This window comes from Emydura macquarii, unplaced genomic scaffold (assembly GCF_026122565.2).
Source record: "Emydura macquarii macquarii isolate MOO-44397 ecotype Brisbane River unplaced genomic scaffold, CSIRO-AGI_Emac_v2 contig_2417, whole genome shotgun sequence".
Lineage (NCBI taxonomy): Eukaryota > Metazoa > Chordata > Testudines > Chelidae > Emydura > Emydura macquarii.
This window is the reverse complement of record NW_027132554.1, coordinates 1,743,342-1,767,422: the sequence shown is the minus strand read 5'-3', so window position 1 is coordinate 1,767,422 and position 24,081 is coordinate 1,743,342. Positions and strand designations below refer to the sequence as shown.

Here is a 24,081-nt window from a genome sequence, read left to right as displayed (position 1 = left end):
AAATTTTCTTGACCAAATTGAGTGCACAGAGGGGGCTTCACTGTGTTAAACTTTCTCCTTTGCTGCCTCCCTGGTATAGGAGCTCATACTGTACCAGAGTTTTGGCAAACACAAAATGTTTAAAAGGAAACAGCCCAAAGATCCTTACCCCTTGGAGGAGGACCTTAATATACTGTTCACCCTCCCTTTCGTTAAGGAAGCTACCTCTTTCACAGATATTTTACAATAATTCAGGCCTAATCCATGGATAGATCAGGCCCTCACAGATGTCCGTACTATTTCGGACCTAAAGGATAAATTGGCTCAGTACCTGATCATGTATAATCCTTGTAGCCCAACTAAAAAGGATGCAGCTGCAATTTGGCTTTTATAAAAAGCATGTAACAGTGGTTACCTCTGATCTGCAGCAGATCAGGAGTTAATGACCTCCCTAAATAAAATCAGTATAAAGTAAATCAGGACAATAAAAAAATAGAACATTAAAAGGCATCTTCCATGGGGGTACAGAACCAATTGAACTCCCTCCAAGAAATGCTCAAAAAAAAAACCAAAAACCCAACAACAAAACAAAAAAACCAAAAAAATAATTGTCTAAAAATAAAATTAAAAAAAAAAAAATCAAGCAGTTGCTTCTCCCCCCACCCTCCCACACACACACTTGCACTTCTGCTTTTCTGAAATGTTAATAAAAGGAACTTTGAATACACTTTAAATGTAAAAAAATTTTAACAAAGCACAAATTAAGGCAGCTGTGTTGCAAATATTATACTTGGTGGCTCAGATTTTACAAGCACAATACACCATCTCAAAAAATAAATAAAATGCATAATAAATCCGCTCAGTAAAAACAGTAGCTAAAAAACACAGCACTCTAAATAAAAACAAATAAAAAGCTTTATAATTACAAAACCACGTTGCCAGTAAAATGTTAAAAATTATAATAGCCAAAAATAATATAATAAAGCTTATATATAATAAATTAAAACCAGAAATACGTAACTTAAAAAAAAGTTTAAAAAAAGCTTTTGTAGAAATTAATACTACAAAAGTTAAAAAAAAACTAAACAATTAAAAAATGTAAAAATGTTCAAAAAGTAACAGTGTTATAAAAAAAAGTTCTTAGTTTAATAACATTTAGTAAAATAAATATATTGTGTAAATCTGTAAGGTTTAAGGACCTAAATCAACACTCTTGGTTTGTAAAACCCTATTTTGTCATTTAAAATGACTTCGTTTTGTTAGCAATTAACCCTCTGGGTACTTCCATGCTTCATAAAATTCAATATCTTTTAAAGACCAAAGTCGTGGCTGTGAAAAAGTCAGCCAGACTTTTAAACTATAATGCACAGATCTACATGCTTAAATACACACACACACAAACACAAATCAATTCACACAGCACTGAAATTCAGCCACCTCCTGGGTGGGAATGCAACATCAGCAGCTTAACAGTGGCCAATAACTGTAAATAATAGTTTAGAATGGGGGAGAAAAATACTGTACGTATTTGAAACTGTAGGATAATTTTAGTAGTTGGACAGCTATAACTTAAATGGGAATTTTCCAATGATATAGGTCTAACATCTGTACTCTTGCAGAAACTGCTATGGGATCTATCATTGAGTACATTAGTTTGATGTGTTACACAAAGAGAGCACCTGCAGCAACACAGTGCATCCACACATCACATTGGGCAGTGGGTTAGCACTGAACCACAAGAGAGAGAGCACCACCTATTGACTCACAAACACTAATTTTTGCAGCACTTTACATTTCTTTTGGAGATCTCACAAATGAATACTGACCAGGCCCAATACTGCTTCCCTTGTGAGGCAAGATGAGTTCATAGTTTGGTAAGTGAAGTTACTCCAGATTACAAAGCAGTCAATGTGAACATAATTTGACCCAAAGAGTTTAAAGCAAAATGTTGGAGTATCTCTGTGTCAGGGGTTATAACATATCCTGTCTAGATTTGTCTGGGCTGCTCCGCTGTACGCCTACATACACATACTTAAGCAGGCTCAACCTGGTCAGTGTCACACGAGTTCTGGGAGAGCTGTTCAGCTGGAAATCTGAGCCAGACAGAGCTCACACTTTGAGAATGTGAGCATGGCTGCAGCCTGAGGGAGCATGGTATCCCGACGTATTGATGGAACAGTGTACCTAAGGAAACACAACTCAGGCGCTGTCAGCAAGCTCACTGAAGGAATAGGCGAAGGGAGAGTGAGGGACCAGAAAGAGCTGATTTTAAAGGATCCGCTAATGATTTCTGAAGGAATCTTTAAGTGAGTTCTTTGAGTTTCATCTTAATTAGAATCTGTTCATTAAATCTTTCCATGTATTTTATATTACAGTAAGTATCAAATCTATGAAGTGAACAGGGAAGGATGCGGGACTTAAATTTTTGTTTTATGGGGACTTATATACTTTTCTGCATAGTTCATTAGTTTCAGTACACAAACAGATACGCGTCTGATAGGCTCACTACATGGTCTGTCTGTCTGCCTGAGCAATGAGAGCCCAATCAAGGTCCTTTTTACTGTAAAATGGGATTGCCCACATAGATTACACACGAGAGGCGCATAAATAATTCCAGCAGAAGAGGGTGCACAGAGGCTCACGGGTCGAGGAAGAAGGATTATTATAGGAGGAGCTACAGTGACTCCTAAAACTTTCCATTATAAAACTTCTTGCAACCCTTTGTGAAGTGCTTTAGTTGATACTACACAATACACCTTTCAAGATCCACGGCTCCTACACTTGCCTAACACAACATGTGGTATATTTCATCCAGTGCACTAAATGCCCCACTAACAACTATGTGGGTGAAACCAGACAATCACTACACTCTCAGATGAACTCACACAGGAAAATGATAAACGACAAAAACACCCTATCACCTGTGGGTAAACACTTCACAAAGTGATCACTTTATATCAGACCTATCAGTCCTCATCCTCAAAGGAAGCCTGCACAACAGACAAGAGCTTAAATTCATTTCTCTACTAGACAGTAAAAATCATGGACTGAACAGAGACACTGGATTTATGGTTTATTACAACAATCTGTGACCCACTAACTCTCTCTTTTTGCAGAGGTGTTAATGGACCACTCTACCTTGAATGGTCCCTTACAATATGTGCTAGCTACTTATGCTAAACAATCTGTTCCATCTTCAGTTTTGCTGTGATGCTGGGAGTACCCTTCCTAAACCTGAAGAAGAGCTTTGTGTGGCTCGAAGGCTCGTCTCTCTCGCCAACAGAGTTTGGTCCAATAAAAGATATTCCCTCATGCACCTTGTCTCACTAACTAATGCAGTTAGTTCAGGGGTGGTAGAGGTCTGTGCTGCAATGCTGAAAGTCCCTGGCTACTTTCCTTGTGGATGATACAGGATGTGGGGGTTGCTAGAGTCACACAAAATAGAATTTGTCTATGCCATTTGCCTTTTAAAAAACCATGGAATATTACACACAAATAAAATATGTTGAAAGAATATTACTAAGGTTGTGAAGTCAAATACTTAAATGGGAGGAAGTTTCAGAACGTAAGATGTGAATGAAACCTTAATTCAGCCCCCATCTGCATATCTCTCATGACAGTCTGTGGTTACCTACTTACTTGCTTCCCACGGGAGGGACCGCTACCTCATTTGGTGAACAGTGCCATGCTCAGTGAATAAGGCAACTTGTTCAATATTTGTTTCTATCCTCACGGTCAATGTATAGCCCAGGCCTTATTTATTACATAGCATCCAAACCTTGCAATGAATAAGAACTCCACTTTGAAACAGGAGAGTATTATCATCACCTCCATTCTTACAGGTGGGGAAACGGAGACAGAAAAGCAAAGCAGCTTGCATAAGGCCACACATGGAATTAATCTTCTTATCGGACGGGGAGCTTGCAAACCCAGTTTGCAACAGCCTCATCAGTGAAGTCTAGTGCCTTAGACCACCAACAGATCCGGTCAGAGAGCAGTCATCAGTGATGTGTGACATTGTCTGTCTTTGGCCACCATCTCCTGCAAGCAGATGATGTCAATGTCATGAGGACAGGATACATTGCTGATAATGCTGTGTTGGGCTGCCAACATTTCCTCGAAGTTGAGCTGTAGCATTTTCAAGGCTAACCCGATGGCTCAAACATGGGGTGGGGGGAATTGCACCAGGAATATCAGCTGGCAAGGGACAGAGACGCACCCTTAGAAAGAACTTTGAATGCAGTCCGCGGATTGGATCATCAGATTTCCCATTATGAACTGGGTACACATGGGGTGCGCAATGGGAACATTGATACATTGCCCTCATTGCTCCCCTGATGTAATGGTAGAGCCAGAATTTGGATGCAGGACTTGAACCTCTGTGCCCATTCCATTTGGCCAACTGAATCTTCAGAGACAATTTCCGCAGTTTTCATGCTGAGAACATGCTGATGATTGCAAATACAACCAAGCTCGCCCACAGAGAGATTTCCAACTGTCTAAGGAAGACAGCCGATCCTTGCTGGGGATTCTGTACTAAGAAGAACAGAAAGAACTTTCTGCAAGGGGAAGACAGAAAACAGGAGAGGGGGCGACCGGTGTAGAGCCAAGACATGAGATGTCACTCTAAGACTTGATACGCTTCGGAGGTGGCAGGCAAGGCTCCATTGGTAATGGTGCATATCGGCACTAAGAACACTGCTTAATGTGATACCTCACAGATTACAAATGACTTTGGGGAACTCAGAAGGGAGCTAAAGAAAAAAAATGCTCAAGTGTTCTTATTGGAGAGCCAATCTGTCCCGCAAGTGAAGGAAGACGGAAGTTTTTGGAAGTGAATCGCTGACTATGTAAATGGTGCGAGGTAGAGGGTTTGGTTTTGTGCAACGCTGGTCCCCCTTTTGTGGGAAGAAGGAGCTATACAGTTTGGATGACCTCCATTTCAGTAGAAGGGGAATCAATATGCTAGGAGACAGGCTGGCTAGTGTAGTCAGTAGGACATACAACTGATAACAAAAAGGGAGGATGAAAAGGTGAAACAAATGTGCAGTCATTTAGCTCAAAATGTTGAGAACAAAATTTATCAAGGCACCAAGGGATGTGAAGAGAGAAAATTCTTTAAGTGTCTACGCACTACTGCTAGGAACAAGAATTGGAAATGCTCATTTATTAGCATAAATTTGACTTGGTTGGTATTACTGAAACTAGGTGGGAAGATTAACATGACTGGAATGTTAAAATCAATGGTTATAATTTATTTAATTTATTTGCGTGGGCAAAATGATAATTGGGAATTGTTGAAGAACATTTTGTTAGATCCCCAAAAACTAGAATCCCACAATCAGGAAGAAGGCTACATTGGCTAAAAGAAACAGCTTGGCTTAGAGGGGAATAAAAGCAGCTATACATTTTTTTTTAAACATATGAGAAATGGAAAAAAGGGGAAGCTGATAGCAATGAACATAAACTAGAAGCTGGGAACTGTAGAAAATGGATAAGGGAAGGAAAAAGATATAGAGAGATATTTAAGGCCAGCCTCGTTAAGTACAAAAAGAATCCTTACAATGGTCCATTACTAAATGAGAATGGTAGAATTGTCAGTAAATATATCAATAATAATGTAGAAAAGGTAGGAGTGCTCAATAAATATTTCTGTTCCATATTTTGGGAAAAAGCCAGTTTATGTATTCAGATCATATGATGACAATGAAATACTTTCTATTCCAAGCGTAACTCAGAAGGATATTGAACAATAGCTATAAAATTAGATATTTTGAAATCAATAGGCCAGTTAACTTGCAAGCAAGAGTTTTATAAGAGCTGCCCAAGGAGCTCTCTGGACTGTTAGTGTTGATTTTCACTAATTTGTAGAACATTGGGGAAATTCCAGAGGAATGGAAGAAAGCTACTGTTGTGCCAGTATTTAAAAGGGTAAATGGGACAACTCAGATAAATACAGACCTGTCAGCCTGGCATTGATCTGGGCAAAATAATGGAAAAGCTAATATGGAACTTGATTGATAAAGAATTAAAGGAGGGCAATATAATTAATGCCAAATTAACATGAATTTATGGGAAATGGATCTTAACTTGATATCTGTTTTTCCATTAAATTAAAAGTATGTTTCATAAAGGTAATACAATTGATGTAACATACTTTGAATTCTATAAAGGATTTGATTTGGTACCATACAACAATTTGATTCAGAAATTAGAATAATATAAAATCAACATGGTACATGTTAAATGGATTAAAAAATAGCAATAAATAAGCCTTAAAATGTAATGATTAACAGGGAGTCATCATGGAGCAGGTTTGTTTCTAGTGGGGTCCTGCAGGGATTGGTCTAGGCCCTAGGCTATTCAACATTGTTATCAGTGACTTGGAAGGAAACATAAAATCATTCCTGATCAAGTTTGTATGTGACACGAAGCTTGGAGGAGTGGGAAGTATTGAAGAAGACAGGTCATTGATACAGACTTATCTGGATTGCTTAGTAAAATGGGCACAAGAAAACAATATGTGTTTCAATATGGGCAGATATAAAATCATACATCTACAAGGGGGTTTTACACGTTACCATACCACTAGGGGCAGAGAATCTTCAACAGGAGCCCTTATCTGATATCCCTCTGCTTTGGGTGCAGTGGGTTTCAATGGCCTGGGTTCTTAGCTACTAACTAGCAGTGCCCCCACCTGACTGTTTAAGGGAGTCAGGAACCCTACCATACCTCCCCTGTGTGGTTTCAACTATCCCTGACCTGGTACTTACCCCTATGACTGGCCTGATACCTCATACGTATACTCTTCTGACACCTATGTAATGGATGAACCAACAAATACTGTACAGTTTATTTACAAGATGAAATATACAGGAAGACTACAAAGGGAAGGGGAAAGGATTTGGAGTGGGTACATCAGTAACATCATACAACCCTCTAGTTAGTAACACAATGCCCAGTGTGGATTTCCCTGGATTCGCAAGTCCTGTTTATTCTACACTAGTGAGCTCTGCAATGTGAAGGAACCTACATACCTTCATGAGGCATTGCAGCCCTGAAGCTGCTTGAGTGTAGTGAGGTGATGAGGGTGCCAATTCTCCCAGGGGGTAAACTCTCTGTAGTAGCAACAGGTAATACTCACAGTGGGAAAAGTCCCCACGGCATAGGGGCCCTCCTCGATGTTTCCAAGTCCAGTTACTCTCTTGAGGAGTAGTCTGGCAAACCCCTTTCAGGGCAAAATAAGCAATACCCCAAGCAGCGGAAAACAGTCAGGAAATTGCACACACTCCCTCAGGCAGGGGGAGACAGTCAGGGATCATTCGCACTTGGTCAGGCAGGGGGAGACAGGGGATCTCCCACACTTCCTCAGGCACGGGGAGACAGTCAGAGGATCGCCCCCACTCTCTCAGACAGGGAGAAAAAGTAAGGAGATCGCCTGTGCTCCCCTCACACTGGGAGACAGTCAGGGGATTGCCTGTATTCCCTCAAACAGGGAGACAAAGGATTACCCGCACTGTGTCAGGAAGGTGAAGACAGTCAGAGGATCACCCACACTGCCTCAGGCAGGGAGAGACCCGTCTGTGCCTAGAGTAGCCACCTGAAAATGCCAAAGTCAGGGCAGGCTGCAAAAGGAGAGCAGATTCTCCCAGACTGGTGGCTAACACTGCAATAAATTCACCAACCAGTCACAAACAGTGCTTCTGATTCCCCACACTGGTTATCAAGAAGCTAATAACAAGAACCTACACAGCCCCCTTATTGCATTTCAGTCTCAGGCTACCAGTCAGCCCCTAGGCTCAGTAAAGAGATAAGTTATTAAAACTCTATGCTCTTTACCAAAAAGTTGTCCTGACTCCAAAGGGTCAGCCACATTACCAGATCAATATGAGTTTGGATCTTACCCAAAATAGCACGCTGCCAGCCAATCCGTTAGTAACTAAAACGAAAGGTTTATTATAAAAGGAAAGAAACAAACAAGGTGAGAGGTGTTATATGATTAAAGCAATGAAATACAGGATACATACAATGATTTGAAAGTCCACATATATCAGGTTTTCAGTCGAATTGTGGCATTTGCAGGGTTGTACAGTTCCTCTGGTGTACATCCAGTACCTGGGTGAGCTTCCCAGTCCTTTGTTTCACAGCTTCTGTTGCAGACGAGTTGGTCCAGAGGTAGGAAGCAGGACTGAAGACCATATGGATGTGGTGCAGCAGCCTTTTATGTCCCTTTGCCATGTGGAAATTTACAGAAACATGATGGAATCCAGGGTCACCTGAGCAAATCCTTGTGACTAATAAAGGGGTAGCCTTGGATTCTCTCCCTGGGCTCGTTGTACCTGTGAGTTCCTTTAATGGCCCATTAAGCAGGCTTATTGATGCTGACATCCTGTCTGGGGTTCACCCAGAAACATAGCACAATTGAAATACAGATATATCAAACATATCCATAATTTACGATACAAATATGACACATACACATAAACAATATCATCATATTTAACAAATTAGAACCCTTCTAATGTTATCTGACATGCTATACCTCATATGAATTACTGTAATTTTGAAATATTGATGTTAAATAATATCATAAAAGATCCCCCTAATCCAGATAGCGTCACAAGGGGATCACTTGTGCTCCCTCACAGAGGGAGACAGTCAGGGGATCGCCCACATTCCCTCATGCAGGGAGACAGGAGATTGCCCGCTCTGTCGCAGGCAGGGGGAGACAGGAGATCTCCCACCCTCCCTGAAGCAGAGAGAGACGGTCAAGGGATCGCCCACACTCCCCTCAGGCCCAGGGAGACAATCAAGGGATTGCCAGTGCTCCCTCAGGCAGAGCGAGACAATCAGAGGATCACCCACATCACTCGTGCTCTCTCAGGCAGGAAGAGGCAGTGAAGAGATCCCCTGCACTCCCTTCAGGAATGGGGAGACAGGGAATCTCCCACACTCCCTCAGGCAGGGGAAGACAGGCAGGAAATCGCCTGTGCTCCCCCCATGCAGGGAAGCAGTCGGGACCACCCGCGTTCCCTCATGCAGGGAGACAAGGGATCGCCTGCACTCCCTCAGGCAGAGCAGTCCTCTTCTCATCCGCCTCTGACTGGCGTAAACAGCCTTCCACCCTCGGGGTCTGTCCAGTCACAAGGCTCAACAACAGAGCACACTGCAGTCTTCCCTGTCTCTCATCTACTCGGCAACAAGCTTTAGTCTGTTCTTCATCAGACCCATTGACCTGGGTTACAAATCTTTAAATCAAGAATGCAGGCCACACAGGATAGGGAACGCCATCCTGGGAAGCAATGACCCTGAAAAAGACATAAGAACGGCCAGACTGGGTCAGAGTCCAATGCTTCATTTAGCCCAGTATCTTGTTTTCCGACAGTGGCCAATGCCGGGTGCTTCAGAGGAAATGAACAGAACCGGTAATCATCACATGATCCATTCCATCACCCATTCCCAGCTTCTGGCAAACCGTAATCCCTGCCCGTCTGGCCAATACCACTAATGGACCTGTTCTCCATGAACTTATCTAGTTCTTTTTTGAACCCTGTTATAGTCTTGGCCTTCACAACATCCTCTGGCAAGTTCCACAGGTTGACTGTGCTTTGTGTGAAGAAATATTTCCTTTTGTTCGTTTTAAACCTGCTGCCTATTGATTTCTTTGATGACCCCTAGTTCTTGTGTTATGAGGAGTAAATAATACTTCCTGATTTACTTTGTCTGCACCAGTCATGATTTTATGGAGCTCTATCATATCCCCCCTTAGTCGTTTCTTTCCCAATCTTATTAATCTCTCCTCATATAGAACCTTTTCCCTACCCCTAATCATTTTTGTTTCCCTTTTCTGTACCTTTCCCAATTCCAATATATCTTGTTTGAGATGGGGCAAACAGATCTGCACGCAGTATTAAAGATGTGGGCGTACCGTGGATTTATAAAGAAGCAATATGATATTTTCTACCTTATTATCTATCCCTTTCCTAATGATTCCCAACATTCTGTTAGCTTTTTAGACTGCCACTGCACATTGAGTGGATGTTTTCAGAGAACTATCCACAACGACTCCAAGATCTCTTTCTTGAGTGGTAACAGCTAATTTAGACCCCATCATTGTATATGTATACTTGGGATTATATTTTCCAGTGTGTATTACTTTGCATTTATCAACATTGAATTTCGTCTGCCATTTTGTTGCCCAATCACCCAGTTTTGTAAAATCCCTTTGTTATTGTTCACAGTCTGCTTTAGACTTAACTATCTTGAGTAGCTTTGTATCATCTGCAAAATTTGCCACCTCACAGATTACCCCTTTTCCAGATCATTTATGGGTATGTTGAACAGTACTGGTACCAGTACAGACCCTTGAGTGACACCACTATTTACCTCTCTCCATTATAAAAACTGACCATTTATTCCTACCCTTTGTTTCCTATCTTTTAACCAGTTACTGATCTAGGAGAGGACCTTCCCTCTTATCCCATTACAGCTTAATTTGCTTAAGAGCCTTTGGTGAGAGACCTTGTCAAAGGCTTTCTGAAAGTCTCAGTACACTGTATCCACTGAATCACCCTTATCTACATGCTTGTTGACCTCCTCAAAGATTTCTAGTAGGTTGGTGAAGAATCATTTCCTTTTACAAAAACCATGTTGACTCTTCTCCAACAAATCATGTTCATCTACATGTCTGATAGTTCTGTTTTTTACTATAGTTTCAACCAATTTGCTTGGTACTGAAATTATACTTACTGATCTGTAATAACCAGGAACACCTCTGGAGCCTTTTTTTAAATTGGCGTCACTTTAGCTATCCTCCAGTCATCTGGTACAGAAGCTGATTTAAATGATAGGTTGCATACCACAGTTAGTAGTTCTGCAATTTCACATTTGTGTTCCTTCAGAACTCTTGGGTGGGTACCATTTGGTCCTGGTGTCGTATTACTGTTTAATTTATCAATTTGTTCCAATACATCCTCTAATGACACCTCAATCTGAGACAGTTCCTCAGATTTGTCACCTAATAACAATGGCTCAGGATTGGGAATCTCCCTCATATCTTCATCTGTGAAGACTGATGCAAAGAATTCATTTAGTTTCTCCACAATAGCCTTATCTTCCTTGACTGTGCTGTTAGCATCTTGATCATCTTGCTGCCCTACTGGTTGTTTATCAGTTGTTTCCTACTTCTACTGGTTGTTTCCTACTTCTGAGGTTCTTACAAAAAATTTTGCTGTTACTTTTTTAATCTTTGGCTAGCTATTCTTCAAATTCTTTTTTGGTCTTCTTAATTACATTTTTACACTTAACTTGCCAGAGGCATGTGGATAATCAGATGAACAGGAGTTCCAAGTGTGATGCTGTGGACAAAAAGGGTAATGTGATCTTTAGATGTATATACTGGGGATTACAAAGTAGGAGTAGAGAGATTAGATTACCTCTGTATTTGACACTGCTTGTATACTGTGTCCAGTTTCGGTGTCCATAAACCAAAAGGATGTTGAAAAATTCAAAAGGGTTCAGAGATGAGCCACAAAAATGAATAAAGGACTGGCAAACATGACTTATAGTGAAAGACTCAGGGAGTTCAATATATTCATTTTATCAAAGAGAAGTTTAAGGGATGATTTGATCACAGGCCATAAGTACTTCCATGAGAAACAGAGATTTGATAATAAAGGGCTCATCAGTCTAGCAGATAAAGGTATAACAAGATCCAGTGGCTGGAAGTTGAAGCTAGATGTATTTACACTAGAAATAAGGCATAAATCGTTAACAGGGAGGATAATGATCCATTGGAACAATGTACCAAAAGCTATGCTAGATTCTCTATCACTGGAAATTTTAAAGTCAATATTGGATATTTTAAAAAAAACCTATTCTCTAATTCAAACTGGAATTCATTTAGGAAATCCTATGGCCAGTGTTATGCAGGAGGTCAGACTAAATTATCACAATGGTCCCTACTGGCCATATAATCTATTATCTTTTCTCTTCCTACATTCCCTTACTGTCTATACATTTTCTGACGTCTAGAGTGAATGAGTTAGGTTCTTAGAAACAACAGCCTCTTTCACAACACAACCCTGATTAATTTCCTGAGCATCATCCATCCTGTACTGAATGAATTTATCGAAGAATCATAGAAATGTAGGGCTGGAAAAGACTTTGAGAGGTCATTTAGTCTAGCCCCCTGTGCTGACAGTTGGGATCCTGTGGAAAAAATAGTATGTGATCTTTTAATTAAAGATTGTATAACCATAATTCATCAAATGCATACATAATGCATATGCTCAAAGAAGCAGAATTAAGGTTGCACACAGGCAACCTCATTAAAAGTTGCTGTGTAGCAAAATGTCCTACACCATCATACTCAGGAGATCCTACATTCTCTACAAAGATTTGTAAAGCAGTAATTTGGTCTTTGTTTACAGAATTCTATAAATTGCATGTGGAATCCTAGCCAATACAGCTTTCAATAGAAGGGTGTTGTATTCTGTAGTAATTTAGGGAGTCCTAAATAAAATGTTGTAAATGCTTTTGTAAATACTAGCTCTCCCCTCATTTCAGGGCACTATGTAGGAGTGATAGGCCTGTTTGTTGTGTAGAATAGAAAAATGTATTTGCTTACTTGAACATTTCCTTTCTTGGAACAGGCAGTTTACCCGTTTACCCACCACGCTTACATTTATGAAAGAAAGGGAATGTCCTCATGATTCGGGAGGTTTAATTCATATGCTCTACGGTGAGGAGCTACTGAGTGACTCAGTAAAGTCTTGTGAGTGGTTTTCAGTTTTGGAGGTTATCACACTGGCGGATTGATCAGTGGACAAAGGTTGGCTGGCCTTTGAGACATTGGAAACACAAGGCAAGACCCTCAGCTGATGTAAATCAGTATAGTTCCATCAAAGTCACAATAAATGACACTGATTTACACTACTTGAGGATCTGGCTCCCATAATCTAGGATTTGTGGACTGGATTTTTTTACCTGGAAGGTAATTTTCAGATAAGCAGACCTGGTTTGGTCAGTAAAGTAAGCAGATGTGATTTCTGAATACACACAGGGAACTAATCTGTTGAGGAAGACTGTACTATTTTTACATAAAGAAGATGTGTGTAAAAATACCTGTTCAAAACCAAAACATACTTCAATAAAACCAGCCTAAAGAGCCCAGTACTTCTGCCTGAGAAGAGTAGATTTCAGACAGGATCTGGGAAAGGGTGTGCTTAGTAAGCAGCTGGGGTATCATGCGTGGGGGGGAGGGCAAATCAGGAGCAGTCCTGGGAGCCTGGGGCAGCTGGTGCATGAGGTCCCATTTCTGTAAGTTGTAACAGACCAAGGATCTGTGCCCAAAAAGTGTGCCAGGCCAAGAAAAAAAAAGACAGTGCTAGAGCCTATCTGGACCAAGCTAAGAGCACACAGTCTCAGCCAGCTGGGACCCAAACACAGCAACTGGTGAGCGTCCAGCAGGGGGAGTTTGACTAGGGCTGTAATTTATGGAAGGCATTGGGAAATGTTACTTCTCCTGATCCCAAGGCTCTGCCCTTAGAGCTCAGCATCCCTTTCCTGCAAGACATGACCGCTATGACCAATGGTGGGAGCCAGGTCCACATCTGCTTCCCTCTTTGCAAGGCATCACCGCTGTGGGCAATGTGGGGGCTTTGTCCCCATCTACTTCCCTCCTTTCCCCCATTCTGTGGTTCTAGACGAAAAAAAGGCAGAGCAAAAACACACTCCTTCCTCCAAAACATGGCTACCAGCTGCTGCCAGCATCACGTGCAAAGGCCCAAATGTGTGACAAAGACTCAAAATGAGGGACACCAATTATTCTCGCAGGAGACTTTAAATGCCACGAGATCTTTCCCATAGGGTAAATGCCTCAATAACTTCAGGTTCGTTATTATCTCGGATGTAAAAAGTTTTTAACAATAAAAGTGAGGGGACACCAAATATATGGAATTGGGAGTGAAATGAGTGACTGCTCAAAATGAGGGGCATTTGAGAAGTATGTTGTGGGGGAGGGGGATGAAGAGATAGACGACCTCTAAGTGGAGTTGGGCAGTGGGGAGAGAACTTTGGAGTGGAGTTTGGGGAAGTCTCTGTACATGGTGATTCTTTCCAGGGGGGATAGCAGAGCATGTGACTGAGAAATTTAGGGTAGGAGGCCAGATTTTGGGAGGGAAGGTACGATGTACATGAGGAGATGGAGGTGCGGAGAGGACAGAGAGTTTAGCAATAAGAATGGACTGGAATGGCAGAGTGCAGAGAGACTGAAAATATAGAGGAAAGAAGGAGAAAACACAACATAGGAAAGAAAGAGGCAGACGGAGAAGAAAAGAAAGGAAATAACTTTCACACAATGTAGAAAACAAGACTGAGGAAAAGATAACAAAATACACATGAGAAGAAAGAGGACTTGTTCATCATCACAGAGGAAGTGTATTGCAGAGAGAGGACACAGCCCAATTCTCTTAGGTGGCAGAACGATTCTCTCTCTTCCGACAGCTCTCTGCCTCATTCACTACACGAGTTCATTACACAGAAATTCTATCCTGTATCTGTGCATCTTACAGTATTTTGCAGAGGTGGGTGTGCAGGAGAAGCCCTGTTGTACAAACAACATAGTCAAACACATAGATTTGGCCTAGCCTTTTTGAAAGGCAGTGTGGCTAAGTAGCTATCATGGAATCACAGGACCCCTACCTGTAATCAATTTCCTATATGCTGGGCCCCAAGGACCCACAGTTCCATGCCTGTGGCCTCCAAGACTGGGCCTTTGGCCCCCCATCCCGTCTTCTCTGTGGCTCCCTGCAGTAAATCCTCCCAAGCCAGCCAGACTCCTGTGGGAGGCTTGTGCTTTAGCCCTTCAGGGTGCAATGCTCTCAGTGAATATTTACAGCAACAACTTTTTAAAACAAGGTAACCATTTATTAGTCACCTGGTACACAGCATCTGAAAGTCCTTAGGTTAGCACAGAGAAATAAAGGATAATGTATAGTCCATTCTGGTTAGCCCAGAGCACCAGAATAGCTACAATGAACCCCATATTCAGGCTCTGTGTCCCCTTCACAGTCTGACCTCCTTGGTCAGTTTCCATGTGAGAGGCCCACCTCCTTCTGAAAGCCAACCCTTTATACCCCACCTGACACCTCTCAGTCTCCTGTAATCCCACTTTTTTGTCCTGTGACTACAGATCTGTTAACTGGTCATTTCCCCTTGAATGATCTCTTATAATATGTGTTAACTCCTTATACTAAACAACCTGTTCCACATTTTATTGAGCTGCGATTCTCTGAATACCTTTCACAGCCCTTAGAAGAGCACCTTGAAGACTTGTCTCTTTCACCAACAGAAGTTGGTCCAACAAAAGATAGTACCTTACGCACCTTGTCTCTTTAATAAGAGCCTAGCACACTTACTAAGTTGGCCCTTTAGCTCAATTGGTAGCAGTCAGCAGTGTGATGTTAGAGGTCTTGCATTCAAACCCACTGCTAAGGTCTAGTCTACACTAGACGCACCTGAGCGATGCAGTTATACTGACCTAACCGCCTGTGTAGATAGTGCTATGAGAGTTGCTACTGCCTTTCGGGGAAGTGGATTAACTATGCCAATGGGAAAGCTCTTGCCTGCTGGCTTAGAGCATCTTCATTAAAGCAATACATCAGTGCAGCTGCACCGATGCAGTATTTGAAGTGTAGAGATGCCCTAAGATGTAAATAAGTGCCGTTTTGCATGTCTGGTCCATAAGAGTTTTTCAGAGGACCTAGCGCTGAAGTTCATTCAAGATCACAGCCAAGGAGTCTGTACCCGGAGCACACTAGGCTGGTGATCTGTAAGTGGGTCACCTGCATTATTTTACTCTTTAGTTCCAAAATCAATAATTTTTCATATTTTGCTATTGTCTGGGAGCTTTTTGTGTAGATTGTGAGAAGATGCAAAATTTGACTTTAAACAAAAATGCAGCTGCAACTTTAAATCTTTTCATAATTATAGAGATACTGATGAAACTCATGGGGGTGAGGGTGGAGGGGAAGCTGTATTATTCATCAGTAATCTCAGGTGTGCCCCTCTCGAAGAGACGTGATGGGCTGCTTATATTTTTCCTCAAGAATTCTCATTCGAGAAGTGCCACAAGACAGAAGGGAACGGTGAAGGGCTTGCAGACACCACACAGACGCTTCTTGGGGTGGTGGAACTCTGCTTCATGAAGACATAAAATGTTGTTCAAACTTACTTTTTCAATGCCCTGGCAACCCATCAGACTCCCCACACGACAGCTAGTTTTAACGCTGCTTTTCAAATTAGAATCTGGATTTGGGATGATTATGAAATGTCCTTGTAATTTATTTCAGCAAATATTCAGGCAGAACTCCCAAGTCCTGCAAATTGGGGCCCCTGGTATTCAGACGGGAACAGCCTGACATTCCAACCTGGGCAGGGGAGAGAACAGGTTCCCCCCCTGGAGATGTTGTCCATGCAACCTGGAAATGAATTTGAAGGAGGGCTGTGGCTACCAGGGAAGAGCAGAGCCCTGAGGTGACCCTTCTTCTGAGGCACACCCACATTTTTTGGCCTTAAGCTGGGGAGCCCACGTATGATAAGCTGCCACTCCTGTTGGGCTGGCCCATCTTTCTTCTGGCACATGCCAGTTTCAGGTCCTCTCTCCCTCCCGCTTGGAGGAGGTTGTCCAAGGGCACCAAGAATCCCCACCCGCCACAATGCTGGGCGGCTCCTGGGGAAATTGCTGCTTTGGGTGGTTTTTCAAAAAAAAAAAAAAAAAAAAAAGTAGTCCCTGATTTGTATGTGTGTGTTTGTTTGTGTGTTTGTTTGTTTGTTCCCTGCCGCTCTGATTAACCCACCCCTGCCTTCCTGCCCCCACAAAACACTGCACCTCCAGCCTGTTGCGCTGGGGACCCCCCGGCCGGGTGCTGAGGCTGGGCTCAGAGTCGAGCACCTTGCGAAGTTGTTGGTGCTCGTCTCCCAGAAGGTGGCACGGGCAGCGGCGGGCGGGCCGCCCCGGGGCTGAGGGGGCCAAGGCCGGGCAGCGCCAGGGGCCCTGGCGGGGCAGGCGGCGGCGTCGGGGGCGCTCGGCGTCCTGGGCTGGGCATGGAGGGGCGGAGAGGGCAGAGCCCCGGGTCCTGCCGCGCTCGGCTCGGCCAGACTCAGCCCCCTGCTCCTGCCGCTGCTTGATCTGACTGCGCTGCGGCTGGAGCTGCCCCCAGAGCGGCTGTGATGGCGGCAGCGCGGGCTCCGCACCGGGACTCGCCCTGCCCGCAGCAGCGCCCTCGCTGAAGGCGGCGGCGGCGGCGGCGGCCCGCGCCCCGGGGGAAGGGGGGCTGCAGCAGCCCGGCGAGCCGCCCACCCGCGCCGCGGGCATCGCCCCCACTCGCGTCCCTCCAGTCCCCGGCCGCAGGGCGGAAAGGCGGCGGCGGCGGCATTGTGAAGCGCGCAGCGCGGCTCGCAGGCCCGGGAGCAGCCGGGCTCGCTCCCTCCCGCCCGAGCCCCATGAGCCAAGCGGATGGCAGCGCCCCGGAGCCGGCGGCGGCGCCGGGAGAGCAGGTAAGCGCGGCCGGGCCGGGCCGAGCCGAGCGGGGGGCAGCTGTGAGGGGGTGTGTGTGAGGGGAGCGCGGCCGCCCGGCGCGGGCAGCGGCGGCGGGGCTCGGCGCGGGGTGCCCGGCTCTGCCCGCCCGCCCGCCCGCCTCGGGAACAAAGCGGCGCCGAGCAGCCATGTCAGCTCGGACCGCCACCGCCGGCCCCTGCCGCCGCCTCTGAGGCGCCCCGAGCCGGGCCGCTGCGCCCGGCCGCCCCCCGGCCCGCGGGGTAACCCCGGCCCCCCGCCCCGGCCCCCCGACTCCCCGCTTTTAGGCCTTTTCTCTCGCTCGCTCTCAATTTTTTTTTTCTAATTTTTCCTCCAAACGGTAGTTTTTTTTTCTTTCCTTCCCATTAAAACGACGCCACCTAGAGGAGACTATTTCGTAAATAAAAAAAAAAAGAAATTAAAATTGAAAAAAGAGGAAATATTTTGCTATTTCTTATTTTTAAAAAGTTTGACTGGCGAGAACTGGCTGGGGATTCGAGGGCAGGAGGTTTTGTACCTCCAGGGAGCAGGTAGAGTGGCGGGCCCGGGCTGGTGGGAAGAAATGTTCTGGTTTGGAAGCGAAGCCCTGTTCATATGTAAATGAAAATTAAGCTGGAATTTGGACGAATTCAGGTTTTTTTTTTTCCTGTTTTGGGAGAAAATATTATTGTAAAGCCCCGACTGCTTGGAAATGGATCTAATTTAAGTTTGAGAGAAGCACATAGGAATGGACTGCAATAAAATATTACTTTGGGGAAAGTAGGAGAATTGCTGTTATGAAGCAATTATGAATTGTGCTTCTTTGTAATTTTGAACTTAGCACAGTATGGCAGGGTTGGTTTGGGTATTTTGCAATATTTAAAGTGAGTTGTCTTAAAGAAGGAAGAAATAAAGAAAAAATACAGAAAATTTTCTGTGGACACACCCAAAATTTTTTTTTTTTTTTTGGGTGATTTTGGATTTCATGCAAAACTGCTTTTAAACAATAAGGTTCTACACAGAGACCAGAAAAACATGAGGGAAAGCAAAATTCAGAGTAGAATGTCAGTTTTGTTTTTGAATTTCTTGGCTTTTCTGATGGCTCATCCTGGTATAATTAAATCATAGTTTCCAGTCATTTAATTTCCTACTTCTTCTTTTGTAAAGAGAAAAATTTCCATAGTAGGTTTTTTACACATATACTGAAACTATTTCAGATACTGTGGATCGTATAAATGTAGTATCACATAGATTTATTGTAAGATTTGCTTGGTAAATACAAATGTGCATAATTAACAATATTGTGAACAAAATTAACTGCAGATTTGAATATTTTAATTTTGAATAAAAAAGTAGCTTAAAAGGGCGCTGCCAGGATATTTTTCATAATTTTAAAAATCCTTTTCAGCTCTCACTCTTTATAATCCTTCTGGAGTTTGAGATTGAAACCTTTCCATAATTAATGTTTCTCATAATGTTGTGCATACATTTTGTTGTTATAAGAAAGCCTGCAAGTACTACGCACACTGGTTTGTTATTGTAGGGTTGCCCTTGAATACTGGGTTGTTCCTATTGATCTTTTTAAAATAAATAACAAAAGAGCACTGAGGCTTTCATTGTTTCAATAAAAGCACATATAAATGATATACATGGCCTTTGCACACAAAAGAGTGTGTAGAAGATTAGGTCAACATTTGAGTCTTACCAACCTTGACACAGCCTCCTCTCTAAAATGGGGACAAAATAGCAAGATGGCTGGCTCCACAGCTGCAGCATGTAATTTGAAAAGAACATTTTTGAATTTTGAACACAAGTTTCTGCAACTTATGTGCTTCCACACTCCAGTAACTTAAATTTAGCTTCTTTAGTTCTTTTTTTAATTGAATTTCAATCTGGAATGAATTTTTCTAAAATGAATTTTCAAATCTGAATTCTAACCCCTCTGAAAAGTGTTTGGTGTTTTCCTTGTTTCACTGTAACTTGATATTCACTTGAAATTGAAGTCTGGACTTCCTGATAAATCCAGGGAGAAGGATCTGTTTTTTCACCCTGTTCTCATTTATTCATTTCATATTTGGGATTGTGGAGTGAAAGACTTGCAAAGCAGGAAAAGTATTGTGTGTAGGAGAATATACTCAAAATGCAACTTTATATTTTTACTTTTGCATTTATCTCCAGAAAAAAGACCCACCCTCTTCCTGAATTTTTTTCAGCAAATATAGAACAAAGTACCATAGTCATTAACAAATAATGGCACAAACACACTGGAGTGTCACGTGTGTAGGAATTATACGCAGTGCATTAAATTGGATTATTGTCAATATTTTATTCATGGTTTCATTCAAAAGCCTTAAAGGTGGTGGCTTTTCAAAACTCAGATCCTGCAAGAATTCCTTTAATTGAACTGCACCCTGTAACTTCAACTTAGTCTGAGTATACCAAAATAAACCATTTAGCTGTAATATTTTTGAAGATTCATGAATTTTAATTCTTTTTTCCAAGCGGAGGTCTTTTGATGCATCTCTTCTTTCCTCCCTGCTCTGCCCACCCCAACATCCTCACCCTAAAATCTTGGGAGAAGCACTGATGATTCGTGTATTTGAGGGCTGGGGATATAATAAATTGATGGCTACGTTATTTTGATTATAAACAGTGGCATATATTCAGTTACAGTACATAGGAGAGGTTCTGTTGCCCTGTGTTTTACATTTATGACTTAGAAGTTTATAATCTAAAATATAGGATTTGAAACTTCAAGGGCCTATTTTATATCTCTACGTGTACTAAATTGCTAATGCAAATAAGTGAATTTCCTTATTATATATAAACATTTAGTTATTTAAAATGTGTAGCACATTTCCTCTTCAGAGATTGAAAATAGATTGCAACTTGTGGAGATGCTGTCATGTAGGTGTGTGCACTGCAACCTTTACAACCTTTTACTGTGTGCGTATCAGTTTCTGTTAAACAACGGCTTCCATTATATCTTTTAGTGGTGGTGAAAGCTGTAGTTTAGGTTATAATAGAATTCTCAATGCTAACCTTTTTTCATATGCTCTTAAGCTCTGGAGAAAACCTTGGCTGAAATATTTTGTCTTAGACCCATTTCAAAGGAAACTTTTTTTTCTGGAAAGTTGAGCAAAATTTGTTTGCCTATTTTTGAGTTGTGAAAGAGTGGAAATGAAAAAAAAAAAAACCCGGCTGTAAACAGATTTCAAGACTTAATTTTTGTAGCATAAATTACAGAAAGACTGTACTTTGGAAGTGGAAATTTTCCAGCAACCTTGTCCTCAGTGAGGGAGGACAAACAAAATAGCATGTTAAATGATAAATAATTTTTGTACAAGCACAAATTTAATTATTACATTATTTCAGGAATTATAAAATAAGTTAAATACATAATATTTTCATAATGTATTTAGTTACATAGTTATAGTTACACTGCTATGGTGATATGTAATTAAATTTTTGATTAAGCAAGTGTGGCAGTAAAATCAGTGGAAACTAGTGTTCTAAAAAAAATTTTTTTTTTAAATTTAATGTAAGTTTTTGTATTATTGGACATAGTTCTCGAAGCCCTCAGCATACGGAATGCTCACTGAAGTCAGTGGAAGTTGTGCACATAGAAGGTTTGCAGGATTGGGCCTTTCAATCCTCAAATGTCAAGAAATACCAAAGTAAGGGTTCTCACAGTAACCATACTTCTCTCATACTGAGTACATAGTACTCCACACTGCCATTATACTAATCCATATAGATCCTCTTGGATTCACTGGAATAGTGTATGCATATTTTAAGGATAAGGTAGTTACATAGGCCCCGATCCTGCAGATATTTATTCATGTGCTTAACTTTATGCATGCAAATATTCCGATCGGTTTCACTGAGAATACTCAGATTCATAGATTTTGTAACCAGAAAGGACCATTGTGATCGTCTAGTCTGACCTGTCTATTACAGACCACAGAATTTCCCCCAAATAATTCATAGAGCAGATCTTTTAGAAAAACACCCAATCTTGATTTAAAACATTATCAGTGATGGTGAATCCATCACTAACCATGATAGGTTGTTCCAATGATTGATTACTCTCACTGTTAAAAATATATGCATCATTTTCAGTCTGGATTTGTCTAGCTTCCATTTTCAGCCACTGAATTGTGTTAAACATTTCTCTGCCAGGTTGAAGAGCCCATTATTAAAATATTTGTTCCTCATGTAGGTACTTATAGACTGTAAGTCACCCCTTATCCTCCGCGTTAAGCTAACTCGATGGACTCAAGGAGCTCAGTCACTATGAGGCATGTTTAATCATTCTTGTTGATCTTCTCTGAATCTTCTCCATTTTATCAATGTCTTTCTTGAATTGTGAGCACTAGAACTGGATGCAATATTCCAGCAGTGGACGTACCAGTGTCAAATACAGGTTCTCTGCTCCTGCTTGAGATTCCCCTGTTGATTCATCCAAGGATTGCATTAGCCCTATTGGCCACAATGTTGCACTGGGAGCTCACGTTCAGTCACCTTCTCCCCCCTCCCCCCACCATCTTTTACATAGCCACTACTTCCCATGATAGAGTTCTCCATCCTGCCGGTATGGCCTACGGTCTTTGTTCCTAGATGTACACATTTACATTTAGCCACATTAAAACACATGTTGTTTGCTTGCGCCCAGCTTATCAAGCAATACAGGTCTGCCTGTGTCAGTGACCTGTCCTCTTCATTATTTACTACTCCCCCAATCTTTGTGTCATCTGCAAACTTTATCAGTGTTGATATTATGTTTTCTTCCAGATAATTGATAAAAATGCTAAATACTGTAGGGCCAAGAACCAATCTCTGGGGCACTCCTCCAGAAACACATCTGTTTGACGGTTGCCCATTTATAATTATATTTGGAGACCAATAAGTTAGCCTGATTTATTGCCATGTTAATTTGATAGCTTTCTGTTTTTTTAAATCAAAATGTCATGTAGTACCAATTCAAATGCCTTATAGAAGCCTAGGTGTATTACATCAACACTATTACCTTTATCAACCAAACTTGTAAATTTCATTTTAAAAAAAAGATATCAAGTTAGACTGAGAGGATCTATTTTCCATAAACCCATGATGATTGGCATTAATTATATTACCCTCCCTTAATTCTTTATTAATTGAGTCCCATGTAAGCCATTCCATTATCTTGCCTGGGATCGATGTCAGACTGACAGACCTATAATTACCCAATCATACTGCTTACTCTTCTTAAATAATGGCAAAACATTAATTTTCTTCCAGTCTTTTGGAACGTTGCTTGTGTGCCAAGGATTATTGAAAATCAACATTAATGGTTAAGCGATTTTCTCAGCCACCTCTTTTAAGACTCTTGGATGCAAGTTATCCAGACTTTCTGATTTTAAAATGTATGACTTTAATAGTTGCTGTTTAACATCCTCCAGAGATACTAGTGGAATAAAAAATGTGTTCTCATATGATATGTCTATATCATTTGTATTTTTCAGAAATACAGAACATAAATATTTATTGAACATGTCTGGTTTGTTTGTATTATTATTGATAAATCTACCACTTCCAGCTAATAATGGCCAATATCATTGTTAAGATTTTTCGTTCCTAATATATTTTAAAAATACTTCCTTGTTGTCCTTCACTCTGCTGGCCATATATTTCTGCTTGTGTCCCTTTGTTTCTCTTATCAATTTTCTACAATTATTGGCTTGTGATTTATTTTCATTACTATTCATGTCCCCTTTCTTTCATTAGTTATATTTTATTTTTATAGTTGCCTTCACTTCTCTTCTAAAGGAGGTTGGATTTTTTAATCAATACAGCCTTCTTCCTCGATTGTGGCTTTTTTGGCATCTAAAAAAGTGTTCTTAAATAATTCCCAATTATCATTAATATTTTTCTAATTAAATTCTCCTCCTCCGCTAGTTTGGCCCATAATTGTTTTCAGCCTTGTTAAATTGACCCTTTTAAAGCACCAAGTAGATATATCACTGGTCTGGGCTTTATTCTGTTTGCATATTATAAATATGATCAAGTCATGATCACTTGTACCTAAGTTAGCATTAATTGTTAATTTTGTGATTAGTTCCTCTTTATCTGTCAAGATGCAAAAAGCATCTGCATAAGTGTTTGTTGGGGATTGGACTAGATGACCTCTTGAGGTCCCTTCCAACTCTAATATTCTATGATGAGTATAGTGTAGTAAGGTTACATTTAACAACATTTCAACTGATAGTCAGAATCACATGTGCACTTATTATTTAATCATATCATATATATTAGGAGGAAGAGAAAAATGAAGGAAGTTGTAGGTCCACTACTTAGTGGGGAAGGCAAGCTAATAACAGAAGACCTTAAGAAGGGCAAATATAGTATCTTTCTTTAAAAAGGGGAAGAAAGAGGACCCAGGGAATTCCAGATCAGCCAGCCTAATTTTGATACCTGGAAAGATACTTGAACAAATTATGAATCAGTTTGTAAGCAGCTAGAGTATAATAGTAAGGAGTAGCCAACATGGATTTTGCAGGAACAAA

General features: G+C 41.5%; 1 long non-coding RNA gene across 1 annotated transcript in view; it reads left to right on the top strand.

Annotated features, from left to right (window-relative positions):
* The first annotated feature begins 16,103 nt into the window (after positions 1–16,103).
* LOC137161996 (uncharacterized) overlaps positions 16,104–24,081 on the top strand; it is a 29,413-nt gene continuing 21,435 nt past the window's right edge. Inside the window, exon 1 of the long non-coding RNA XR_010922238.1 lies at positions 16,104–17,538. This is a non-coding gene — a long non-coding RNA (uncharacterized lncRNA). The remainder of the gene's footprint in view (positions 17,539–24,081) is intronic.